An 11,815-nucleotide genomic window follows, 5' to 3' on the forward strand; every position below is an offset into this window, starting at 1 on the left:
TGGTTTACTTGATTATTTGCAACAGTATCACACTCAGGAAAACCTACTACAAATGAAAGCAAAACAATTTAATTGAGCTATTATTTTGCAGACTTTGGCTTGGTTTCAGGCAGGCTAATCAAATTGTGTTTTGCTCAAGTAACTAATGTTAAATGCAGCCTCCCAACAGATGTTTAAAAAGAGCTTAATTGGAAAATCTACATCCTGGATTTAGTCTGTCTGGTTAGAAAAAAATAGCTTCAAATTTATATTTTTGAGGATGACATCCAGTGACAAGCACTTCCAAAATAGATAAAGTTTTGTTCAAGGATACACAGCACTTGGGTGAAATTATCTTGAATAGTCAAAAGTGGCACTCTGGAAATTATATTTCTTGGAAATTCTCCAGCTCCGTGCCATGTTGAGCCATACGGAGAAATCTCCTTTATCACATTACGTCACCAGAGTCATGTTACAGTCCCTGGGACGTGTCAGGGACCCATGCACTGTAATTTATAATTCTCCCCTGCAAGTCATACAAGCCACATACTGATTGATGACATTTAAAGGTACTGTCAAGGTAGCTAGGTAATGAAGTTGACCTTCCTCCTTTGTTGTCTCAGTATCAAGTTTGTATATATAAAGACACTATTTCGTCTGCCATATTTGCTTGGAAATTTTTCATCTACAAAAGGAATTTGGCTTAATAACAATTCTCTTCTTACCTTTAGTTGAAAGGTCAGCAAATGTCTTCTGTAAAGGGCCAAACAGTGAACATTCTAGGTGTTGTGGGCCATGTGGTTTCTGTCATTACTCACTCTGCTATTGTCATGCGAAAGCAACCATAGAGAATACATAAATGAATGAACATGGCTATGTTTCAATAAAACTTTATTTGTGGACACTGAAATTTGAATTTCTTACCATTTTTATGTATCATGAGATACTCTTCCAATATTTTTCAGCTATTTAAAAATGTTAAAACTATTCTTGGCTCATGGTCCATACTAACACAGGGTATGGTCAGATTTGGCCCACAAACTGTAGTTTGCCAACCCCAGCATTAGACAACTGGCTGCGATTGTGCAGGTTGTTCATTGAACAAGGGTACCTGAATGAAAGGCCAGTGAGAACAGAAAGCTAGCCACTAAGCCACGTACCCTGGGATGGAACTGGGGTTGTGTCTGCTCAGAGAAAGATGCACCTTTTTTCTAATTCACATAGAGATGTAATCCAACACTTAGCTTTCCTTCCTTTCCATCATCTCAGTCTGAAATCTGTCCAGGCATTACTATAGGTATAATGCTGGAGCTGATCATTTTGTGACTCTTTTGAGCTGCTACTGCCCCGTTGAATATGCTTGTATGAAATAGGAGAAGGCGCTCCTTCAGGACACCTTACTCTGATCTGTCAGGATATTGTCATAACATATGTGACTTTGTTAGATTAAAGCAGTTTGCTGCCATTATCTAGAAAATAATATCTTATTAGCTATACAAATCAGTGTAGGATTTTACAGTGTGAATTGTGCCTCCTGAAATCCACAGTGTAATGGCACCCATTCAGTGTGGTGCCTTCATTGAGTCCCCAATCCTATGCTATGCATTTTTCCTCCATTATTGCATTTTGAACCTAAGTATGTCAGATTTCGGTTAAGTGACTTAACCTCTGTAAGCCTCAGTCTCTTATCTGTAAAAAGTCAGTGATGCAACCTTGGGGACACACCAGAATTAATAAAATTACAAGCAAGATCTAGATCTCCTTTTTAAAAAAATCGTAGGTAGATTCCTGAGCTCCATCTACTGCATAAGAACCCTGGCATGGAACTCAAGCTGGGGTACGTTTAAAAACATTCCTGAAGTGCATTTTAGGCACACCCGTTGTTGAAGAACACTTAGCATGGTGACACCTCAGTTCCATTCCAACTTGAAAATCTCAGTATCTATTTCATTCTATTTCTTACACATTTCTTTGTTCCCAGCCTCCCTCTAGAGCAGTAGAAATGAACTCTCTTCTCTCTTCTCACCAGTGTGAAAAATGTATGGTCATTAGAAAATATTAAGGAATTCCATGTCAGGAGACTTGACTTGCCCTTTGTGAGAGTGAATTTGTCCAGGATGTAGCATTGAACAGGAAGCAGACTGTACCATGTAAGAATTAGGTAGGCTGCCCACTCTTTTAACTGTGGAGTCCTCTTGAGAAGCCAGGGAGTGAGAACAAAGGGTTATCTTGCTGGTATCAAATTGAAAGACTATCTTGGGGTCTAAATTATGCAGCTGATCTCCTCTTCTCCATGAACATCTGAATTTCTACTTTGGAATGAACCAAAATACTACATTTTTATAATATGTGCCTATGTGTATGATATTTCCAGACTAGCGCAAATTAGGAAATACTGTAAGGTTCACAAGATCACTAACCTGATTTCCTCCCAAAAGTCATTTGGATACCTTTCAGATAAGTGTTGAAATTGGCTGTCTCAGTGTCACACCTGGTTTCCAGGAGTTTGGCCATACCTCATTCAGGAATTTGAATGCTATTTAAAATGTAGAATCTGTGTTTATCCAGCACCTTTGTTCTGCCAGTGTTTTATAAACAAACACTGATCTGCTCATTTTGCAAAATATGAAAAGAGTAAACTACCAACATGGAACCAGAAAGACAAACTGGGCCTCTTACCTTAATCCTCAGTTACCATATCACACATCTGGCTTGACTCTTCTTTTAATAGAAGGCTCTTCATTCTGCAACTGTTCAGGAATTTTTAGTCTGTTAGACAGAGGCAAAACTGCCTTTATAGCAGTGTGGGCCGTGAGGTCTGTAGGGCGTTTAGGGCGCTTTTCCTTTAAGGTAACACCAGTTGCAGGAGGCCTGAATACCCACCATCTAACAGCAAGTAACCAATCTAAAAAAAATTTTTAACATAATTTACCAATTGGAGTTCTACAAAAGAGAGATTATATTTTTTGACTTATGAACAGCAGGTCAGACATTTCAAAGAAAATTTAGAGAGCCATAATTTTGAAAATGTACACAGGTGAATTTGAAAATAAATATTTCACTGCCTACACAGCTCTATTTAGAATACTGGCTTTGGAAATGTATTCCAGGAGTCTTACTATTTTGTGTGACATGGTGTCAGTTCATGCACAATATATTAATGCTTAATTGAAGATAATGTAACTGCAGATCAAAGGCATAATTAATGGGCTTGCAGAAACTTATGTAGATCAGGATTTTGACTAATAGAAGGCTGGACAAAACTGGTTATGAAAGAATCTTGAGACCAGCTGAAGCTTCATCTGTCTGCTCTGCTGATGGTGACAACAGCTGGAGCTACTACAGAGCAGATGGATAAGGGATGGCTCTCACCTCCATCACTCACTTCCACCCTTCACCAAAGCCACACACCTCTACCACTCACCCTCACCATAACACATTTCTGTCACTCACCTCCATCATTCACCTCCATTCCCTTAGAAGCCAATGCTGAGGGGCTCCCAGTTGGCCCTTATCTGGACTGTAGAGCTCTTGTATCTCTCATTATATACACTCTGGTTTACTTTCCATTAGTGTCAGGATGTCTTTATGATGCCAGGTCCTGGGACTGTAATATAAAGCACTTGAGCAGGTAGTATGTCTTAGAACTGATGTCAATTAAGGCCCATAGGCAATATCCTGTAATTTTTTTTTTTTTGGTGGGACCAACAAGCTAAGAAGGTTGTTATATTTTTGAATGGTTGAAGAATATCAAAGAAGAGTAATATTTCATGGAACATCAAAATTTCAGTGTCTACAAGTAAAAGTTCTATTAGAATACGTCATGCTCATTTGTTGACTGTGGCTGCTTTCTGCAGACTTGAGTAGTTATGTTGGAGGGTATGGTCCACAAAACCTAAAATATTTACTAAATAGCTCTTTGCAGAAAGAGTTGATACCCTGGTGTAGAAGTTTGGGTTTGGTCTTCAGGGCATTTTTAGAAGGAAAAACTTGGACATCTGTGAATTATTGGATTAATTGATAGAGGAAAAACACATGCAAAGCCAGAAGACATTTTTCTCAGCTAATGTTAGGGGGAGAAAAGTCCAGGCAGGGGCCTGCAGGAAAGCTGAGAGAGAAGTGTTAGTGGCAGGCAGGCATGCAGCATTCTCGTGAAAAGATTATTGATCTTCATTATTATCATCAAGATCTGAGTCTCATTTTGATCTTTATTAGTATAATTATTAACATCATCAAGATCTAGGACTTATTTGGTATTAAATTTTCCTGTAAATGATAGGTGATTGTATCTTAAGAGCAAGGCCCCCAGGAAGTAATTGTGAGAATGGGCCCGAGGACTGAGTGAGTCATTCATTCTTCCATGTGTTCACTTATCCATTCATGCTAACTTTTATTACATACTATTGTATACTAGACCTTGCTTAGTACGGGACTGTAAAATTGAATATTTTTATGTCAGAGTTGAAACTTCTCAGAAAGAATTAAAAAATAATGTAATAAATGCATTAATAGATGCAAGTGTAAGGAACAGAGGGAACATAAAGGAACAAAGCACTGGAAATGTGCCTAATGCAACTGAAGAACCGAGTTCAACAATTTTATTGTATTTTATTTACTTTAAGTTAATTTAAACTTAAATAGCCACATGTGGCTGGTGTTTGGCCTATTGGACAAGGCAGATATAAAATAGTTCCATCATCATAGAGCATTCTATTTGGTGGTGCTATTCTAGAATGCTCTGTAGTCTGTTAAGACATTTTGGTAAATATGCCATCCTCCTGATGAAAGTCAGACGGTGGTCTTTTTAAATGTAGCTTCCTCATACATCTCCAAAGTATACCTTCTATTTGCCACATATTATTCTGTTGTCTTCTTTTACTGCATTGCTCTCAGGGCAGGACAATACTTCAATAATCTGTGGGAACATCCACCGTCTGCATTTTTGCCCTGAAGGCTTAAGTTTTCCCTCCAAAGACCTGCAAGCTTGAGGGACACCAATCCCTTCCCTCTAGAGTGAACGACAAGACCCTTTTTTATTTGTGCAGACTTAAAGTGGAAATAAGAACCTCAAAAAAGAATTTGAAAAATACCCCTCTCACCAAGAAAACTAAAACCATTTCCTCTGAAAGTTTCCTTCCATCAAAGATGTTTGCTTCAGTCCCACAGAACAGCCTCCTTCTTTCCTCAATCTGAGGGGGAGGAATGTGACCTTCAGTTTCCATTGACGCTGCTGTTAAGGCCCCACCATAGGCCTGGATCCCCCCTGCTCCCTCAGGACAGACACTGACATGTCCTAGTTTCCGGTTGTCTTTCCTAGAAGCCCAATCCTTGTTTTCCTCTTAGAACATAACTTTGTTTTTCTTTTCCTTAATTTTTTTTTTGCATGCCACACAGTGGGGGTCACATTTCATTTCAAATTTCATTCTTTTCCATGTGAATATCCTGTTACTGCAGCACCGTCTATTGATTTTTTTTTTTTTCCTATTTTGAGCGCATGCGCCAGGAATCAAACCTGGTCTCCTGCATGGCAGGCAAGCTATTCTACCACTGAACTACCTGTATACCCCAATAACTTTGGGTTGTTTTGTTTGTTTGTGTCCGAATCTTGTTCACAGTTGTGCTTCTCAAGCCTTCCTCAGTAGAAGCTGCATAGTATTTTGTCTTTGGCTTTATTAATAATGATATAATAATAATAATAATTTCCATTGTTAATAATAGTAAAAGCTTCAGTTTTACTGGTTTAATAGGTTGATTGGTAAGGGAAAAGCTTGGGCTTAGGTTACCCTTAATTCAGCTTGAGATATTGATGACAAAGTAAAGCTCAGTTGTCCAGACTCTAGGGCTGGATATATATATATATATATTTATTTCAAAAGCCAACATTTACCAGCTGTGCAACCTTGTCCAAGTTAGCTTGCATATGAACATCTATAAAATGAAAATATCTTCTACTCAGCTTAATTGAGAGGGATAAATTAAAACAAAAATATGCAGAGGTCATGGCAGCATCCAAAATGTTACCTCTCTCAACTTTTGTGCTACTCATCTCTGTTATGATGATATTTGTTGAGGGTTATCACTTGTGAAACCCTAAGCAGGCCTGTACAAAAAGAATTGGAGTTTATGTAACATTGAGGCTTTTTGATGGCAATAGATGGTCAGAGAGTAGCGACTATCAACTCTCAGTGCATTTCAAAGCAAAATGCATTTAGAATGGGCATACCTATCTTATTGTCTCCAGATTTTTCATATATGCCAGATGAGTTGAAAATTCCACAGCTCAAGAAGAATGGGCTGGATTGATTTTTCACGTCTGCTGGTCCTCTGGCAGGGACCTACTTCTCTCATGTTGGTTTAGTTAGCTGCCACTCTTGAGAAGAAGAGACAATGGTATGTGTGATGAGGATTCTATCCCCTCATTAGCCCTTTCCAAGCCCCCCACCCCACCCCTCTAAGGATGAAGGTGTACAGTTCTTTTCTCTTGGCTTTAGAGCTGCTTAACTCTGTGACAGCAGTACCAGGGAGTACTCTTAATTTCCTTGTAACTTTTACTTTCCTTGGGTCTTGATTGTTTTAGGAATGGAAGTTTGATTTTAAATTTGTCTGTTGATGAGGCCATCTTGTCAGAGTTGACTTGTTTCTCTTGGGGACAAAAGTAATTTGTTACTCTTCATTGCCCTGTTACTTTTTTTCCCCTAAGGGTGGTTCTCTTCACACCTGCAGGAGACTTGTTTCACTTCTGCATTATCACATTCTTTACTGCATTTATGAAAAGGGGGGCAAATGTTTTCTAGCATGTGGCTGGCTTCCAGCCATCATGACAACTTTGATACAAACAGGGCAGTAATATTTTATAAAAAAGCATGGGATTATCCAAGAAAATGTGAAAGAAGCTTATGGAATAAAATTAATTGCTTCAGTGGGAGCAAGAATGGGGGAAGGAAGAATTTCTTTTTCCATTAGAGGCTGCAAATTAATGGCCCACAGGGTAGATACTGTTTTGTTTGCACACGCAGTGTTTAGCGTGTTTAGAGTTAGTTGCAAAATTTTTAAAATCTGGAGATTTCCCACTAAAACCTCATTTTCCAGCTTCTCATAGAAAAAATAAAATCAGAGGCTCAAGCAACATTCCCACAGAACACCATTTATTTGGAGCCTAAGCAACCACCTTGCCAACATTACCTGCCTTTTGATTCATGAGGTATTCAGTATTCTGTAAAAGGCCAACTAGAGACCAAGGAGTTTAGAATTCTGGTTTATTTTTATCTTTGCATCCTGATTGTAGATTTGCTGTCTTCTTTAACCAGCTACCCAAGTAAAATTTGAAACTCAGTTTTGTTAACTAAGACTGTGTACAGTGATGATTCTACTGGCGAGGAGGGGGCAGGGCAGATATTCTTGCAGGAGGGAAGTATGTACCAGACAAGATGATATTTGTTTTTTCCCATTTTGGCTTTTGGTTACTGTATTAGCTACCTATTGCTGCATACACATTACACATTAATGTAATGTAATGTGTCTTGAAACTGTTGTTTAAAGACAGCTTGTCTTTAAACAACAGTTTCAAGATTTCTTGTATCACTCAGTTTCTGTGGATCAGAGACTCTGAAATGGCTTGGCTAGGTGGTTCTGGTCCAGAGTCTTTCATGAGATTGCAGTCAAAATGGGAAGCTTAGGCTCAACAGTGGCTGGAAGGATCCCCTCTCAGGATGACTTGTGCATGTGGCATTTGGCAGGAGGCCTCAGTCCTTCACTATGTGAATCTTTCCAAGAGGTTGCTTGAGTGTCCTCATGACCCAGCAGCTAGCTACCCCCTGAGCAAATGATCCTAGCCTTGGAGATCACATACCATTACGTTTACAATCACACCAGCCCTGATTCAGTGTTGGAGGGGCTGCACAAACATGAATACGTAATGGGGGGTGGGGCGGGGTGTCTTGGGGGCTGTCTTGGAGACTGGTTTACCACAGAGACCAACCTTGTCATTAGCCTTATTTTGCATGGTCACATGAATGAGCCACTGTGATTGCTTATAAGATCATGCCCTCAGCTGTGTTAGACAGGAAGCAAGGTTAAAGGCAACCATGTGACCTGAGCACTGGTTCATGTTTCAAGGCTAGTGACCATTTATCTCATGGAAATAATTCTCTCTTACAAATAGGAAAGGGAGAGAGAGAGACAAAAGAAGAGATGGGTTACATAACATTTAGTGGGATTGGGTTTCTTTTTAAAATGATGCAAATTTGCCCCAGTCTTTTGCTCCTCAACATTTGGAGGTTGCATTTTCTCAAAGCTGTGAGATCTTAGAAGGTAACGCAAAGTGATTTCAAGGGAAAATAAGTAGTTTAATACTTGTATCTCACTGCCTCTCCATTGTCTCAGAGGTCCTTAACATTTTTGGAAAAGATTTTTGATAGTGCGTCACTCAGTGAAGTAGTGAAGGCGCACAGGTGGAAGAAAAATGTGGTCTTCTCAGAAACAAGAACAGGATGCTAATGAAATTTTCGTATAATATCTGATACATTTTTGGGTGACTGCATTGGCCTGGACACTTAGATACTCTACCAGGTGCCTGGGCTAAGCAGTGGACAAAGCAGATGGATTCTCTGACCTCATGGAGCTTACAGTCTTGTGTGACAAACTAGTAGGAAACGATAGGTATAGGTGGTGGTGAGAGCGGTGAGAGTGCCCAAGGGTGGTGAGGCTCTCATGTCAGATCTGCTGGCCAGGGAAGACCTCTTTGGGGAAATAACCTTTGAGGACATACTTCAATTGGGTGAGAGATTGAATCTCTCACATGTCGGGGGTCACGGGGAGGATATTTTAGATTAAGGGATCAATCAATAAAAAAGCCCTCTGACAGAAATCAGCTCGTCTGCTCTTGCACAGGTAGTGGAGACTCCATCCATTCCCAGGCTTCTGATTTCTCACCGTGGACTGCTTAGGGCTTATGCTTTCTTAACCATGTTCTGGTCGCCCGGCTTAGCCTTCTCTGGAGTCATACTCATGCATGCTAAACCTGATTCACATGGGAGGCCCGTTATGCTGTAGTGAGTCTAATATGTATTTCCCCTTTTTCTCCCCGCAAAGATTTTTATAAAATTTATGTATGCAAGCGTATTTTTGTTTGTTTCACTTGAGTCTCTTTTGCATAATGTAACAAGCTCCTGATTTCACATGTACAGTAATTCATAGAAAGTGATAGTCATCTTGCTTAGATACCTTAGTTCTCAAAACTAGCTTGCTAAATATAGGACCTTCTGAGACCCACATTTAGGTATATTAAAATAAAAGAAAGAAAGAAAGAAAAAACAAAGGTCACCGTTTCCCCTCCCACGAATTTGGTTGTAAAAACAGCAAAGCTGGGTTTTTCTGAACTTGAATCAGTAAATTTTGAATTTAAGTATTATCCTGTTTGGACAAAGCACTAAACCACAGCTGTCTCAGAAAGAATCTGTTAAGCTTTGGTCATTGCCTGCTGGCATCTCTCGACAGGAAACTTCGGGTGACATTTGTTGTCATTTGTTATAGACTGACAAGGAATATGTCCCCTTATTTATTGTATCCGGGAAATGGAGAGAATAGCTCTGGGATGGCACAAGCCTGTTTACATTAATATGTTACATAACAATTTGCCAGACAAAACCTGCTTTGTTTCTTTTGTTCAGTTCATTAACATTGGGTTTCTAAGTTTGCTAAGTGCCTCCAGACACAATATGATTCTTGAGCTCTGTGCTCTATCCTACCTAGTAGGAACCTAGTTACCTGCTGCATTTCCCCACCTTAGTCTTGTGAGCCCATCAATTGTACTGTACAGTATAATTCTTGAATGGCCAGGACTCTCCCAAAGAAATCCAAGGTACTATACGAGCCTGTTGAAATTCTTTCCCCAGCCTTCTTTTTTTAAATCTCATTTTGTTGCATATTGAATAGTAAGTTGCATTTTACTGTAAAGGTGACTGCATTTTTCTTATGGGGCCTTCAGGGTAAACAGCCATTCATTTCCATCTGTGAACACACGTGTAGCTTGTGTTGGGGTACAGAGCCTGGTGCTTCCAAAGTCATTATTTTTCTGTAATGTTTATTCTCCATGGTTGGGCATAGATAGATTCTATGCCCCAGTGCCAGACTAGGAGGGAGCCTGTAATTCCAGCTGAATGTGTTACACTTGAAAGTAGGCCGGGGTGGAAGCAAGTGGTGGATCAAGCAAATAGCTTTTAATTTTACATAAATTGGTTTTCTACTTTGCTCTGGGGCAGAAGTTTGCAACCCAGGGTCACGTTAGATGTCGCTCATGATTTGGAAGAGAAGCATTCCTGGAAAGTGTCTGGCAAGACAGATCTCGGTATTTCAGTCCTGCCTATCATTGACTGACTCGGGGAAATTGGAGATGGCTTCTCTAGGCTGGGATTGCAGCACTTATCTCTCGACCAGCTCAGGACACTGGAAATTAGAAAATGCAGCAGCTATTTCAGATTCTCTAAGGATAAAATTAGCATGACATTTATCAAATGTGCACCCCCCTCTTTTTCCCAATAAATTGCATAATAATGACGTTGGTATATTGTATTGTCAGATGAGGGAGAATTAGAAGATTCCCTATTAGGCAAGGCTCACAGATCTCCTTTATATGGAATTAACTCACAATCTTAGATAAGTAAAATGGAATTGCAGGGGCAAAATCAGAGAGAGGACAGAATTGTCTCTTTCCCCCTTGTCAAGGGACAAAAGATGGGAGAGAACAAATGTCAACATTAAACATTGATTTCAAGGGGCTACAAAGAATGCAATTATGAAAGATTTTAATCTGATTTTTGAAGTTCAAATTTTAGAATTGTTGGCCCTGGTATCCAAAGAATTATTGGCCCACCCAGGCGTTAGAGACAAAGGGAACCATGTCTGAATCCTGACCTGCCACCGTGACCTTGGCCAAGATATTTACCTCTCCTCTTCAGTCCACACCTTTACAGAACATCCATAACTGGTACCAACCTCACAAGCTTATGGTAAAGATTAAATGAAAAATAGAACATAGGCCAGAGCTTTCCATGTGACACAAAATAAACAGTACAGGTAATGTTGCCAGAAAGCATTGATTGAAATGTTTATCCTAATTCCAAATTATCAGTTAAAAACCTTAAACCACAGGACTCTACTAATCTTTAAACTGGCAATTCATAGAAGCAGAAGAAATGAAATTTTAGAAATGCTGAATATTAACAGATTGATGTAAGAAAGCTAAACAGAAAGAAAAATAGTAGCTCCATGCTGTTGATAAGGGGGACAAAAATCACAGCATAAAAATGAAAGAATTTGGGCAAGATCCTTCAGTGAAAGGGATAAAGTCAGTAATGCGAATGACTGTTTCATGCCCAAATCCGTATGTTCAAACCATTGTTAATTTTAAAAAGTCATTTAATATAGGAAGAGGCAAAGACTTTAAAATTAGTGTTAACACCATTTGAAGGAAGGTTAATCCATTAAAAACTTACACTGTTAAAATAGTTCAGTTGATCTCAAAAATTATTTCCAAAACTTCAGGTATTTATGTGACACCTGAGACTCAGAGGTAGAGCTCTGAAGCTATGAAAGTCAGCATTATCTCATATAGGAACTGTTTAAAAAGTTGAAAAAGGGATCAGACTTTGACTAAAGATATGAAGGAAGCTGATCTGGATAGGACTAAGGTAAATCAGAATACAGGGTAAAAGATGATATCATCCATATTTTAAAACAACTTCTGTGTGAGACCAAGGGGAGAGATGTTGGTGCAAAATTTATATTTTTGGTAGTGCATTATCTAATTTAACATGTATGGTTGGTTTAGTTGAACACC

At 39.2% G+C, this 11,815-nt stretch overlaps 1 protein-coding gene across 22 annotated transcripts in view; it reads left to right on the forward strand.

The window, feature by feature from the left end:
• FOXP1 (forkhead box P1) overlaps window positions 1-11,815 on the forward strand; it is a 613,321-nt gene that overhangs the window by 472,941 nt on the left and 128,565 nt on the right. The window lies entirely within an intron of this gene.

Source organism: Tamandua tetradactyla, chromosome 15 (assembly GCF_023851605.1).
Source record: "Tamandua tetradactyla isolate mTamTet1 chromosome 15, mTamTet1.pri, whole genome shotgun sequence".
NCBI lineage: Eukaryota > Metazoa > Chordata > Mammalia > Pilosa > Myrmecophagidae > Tamandua > Tamandua tetradactyla.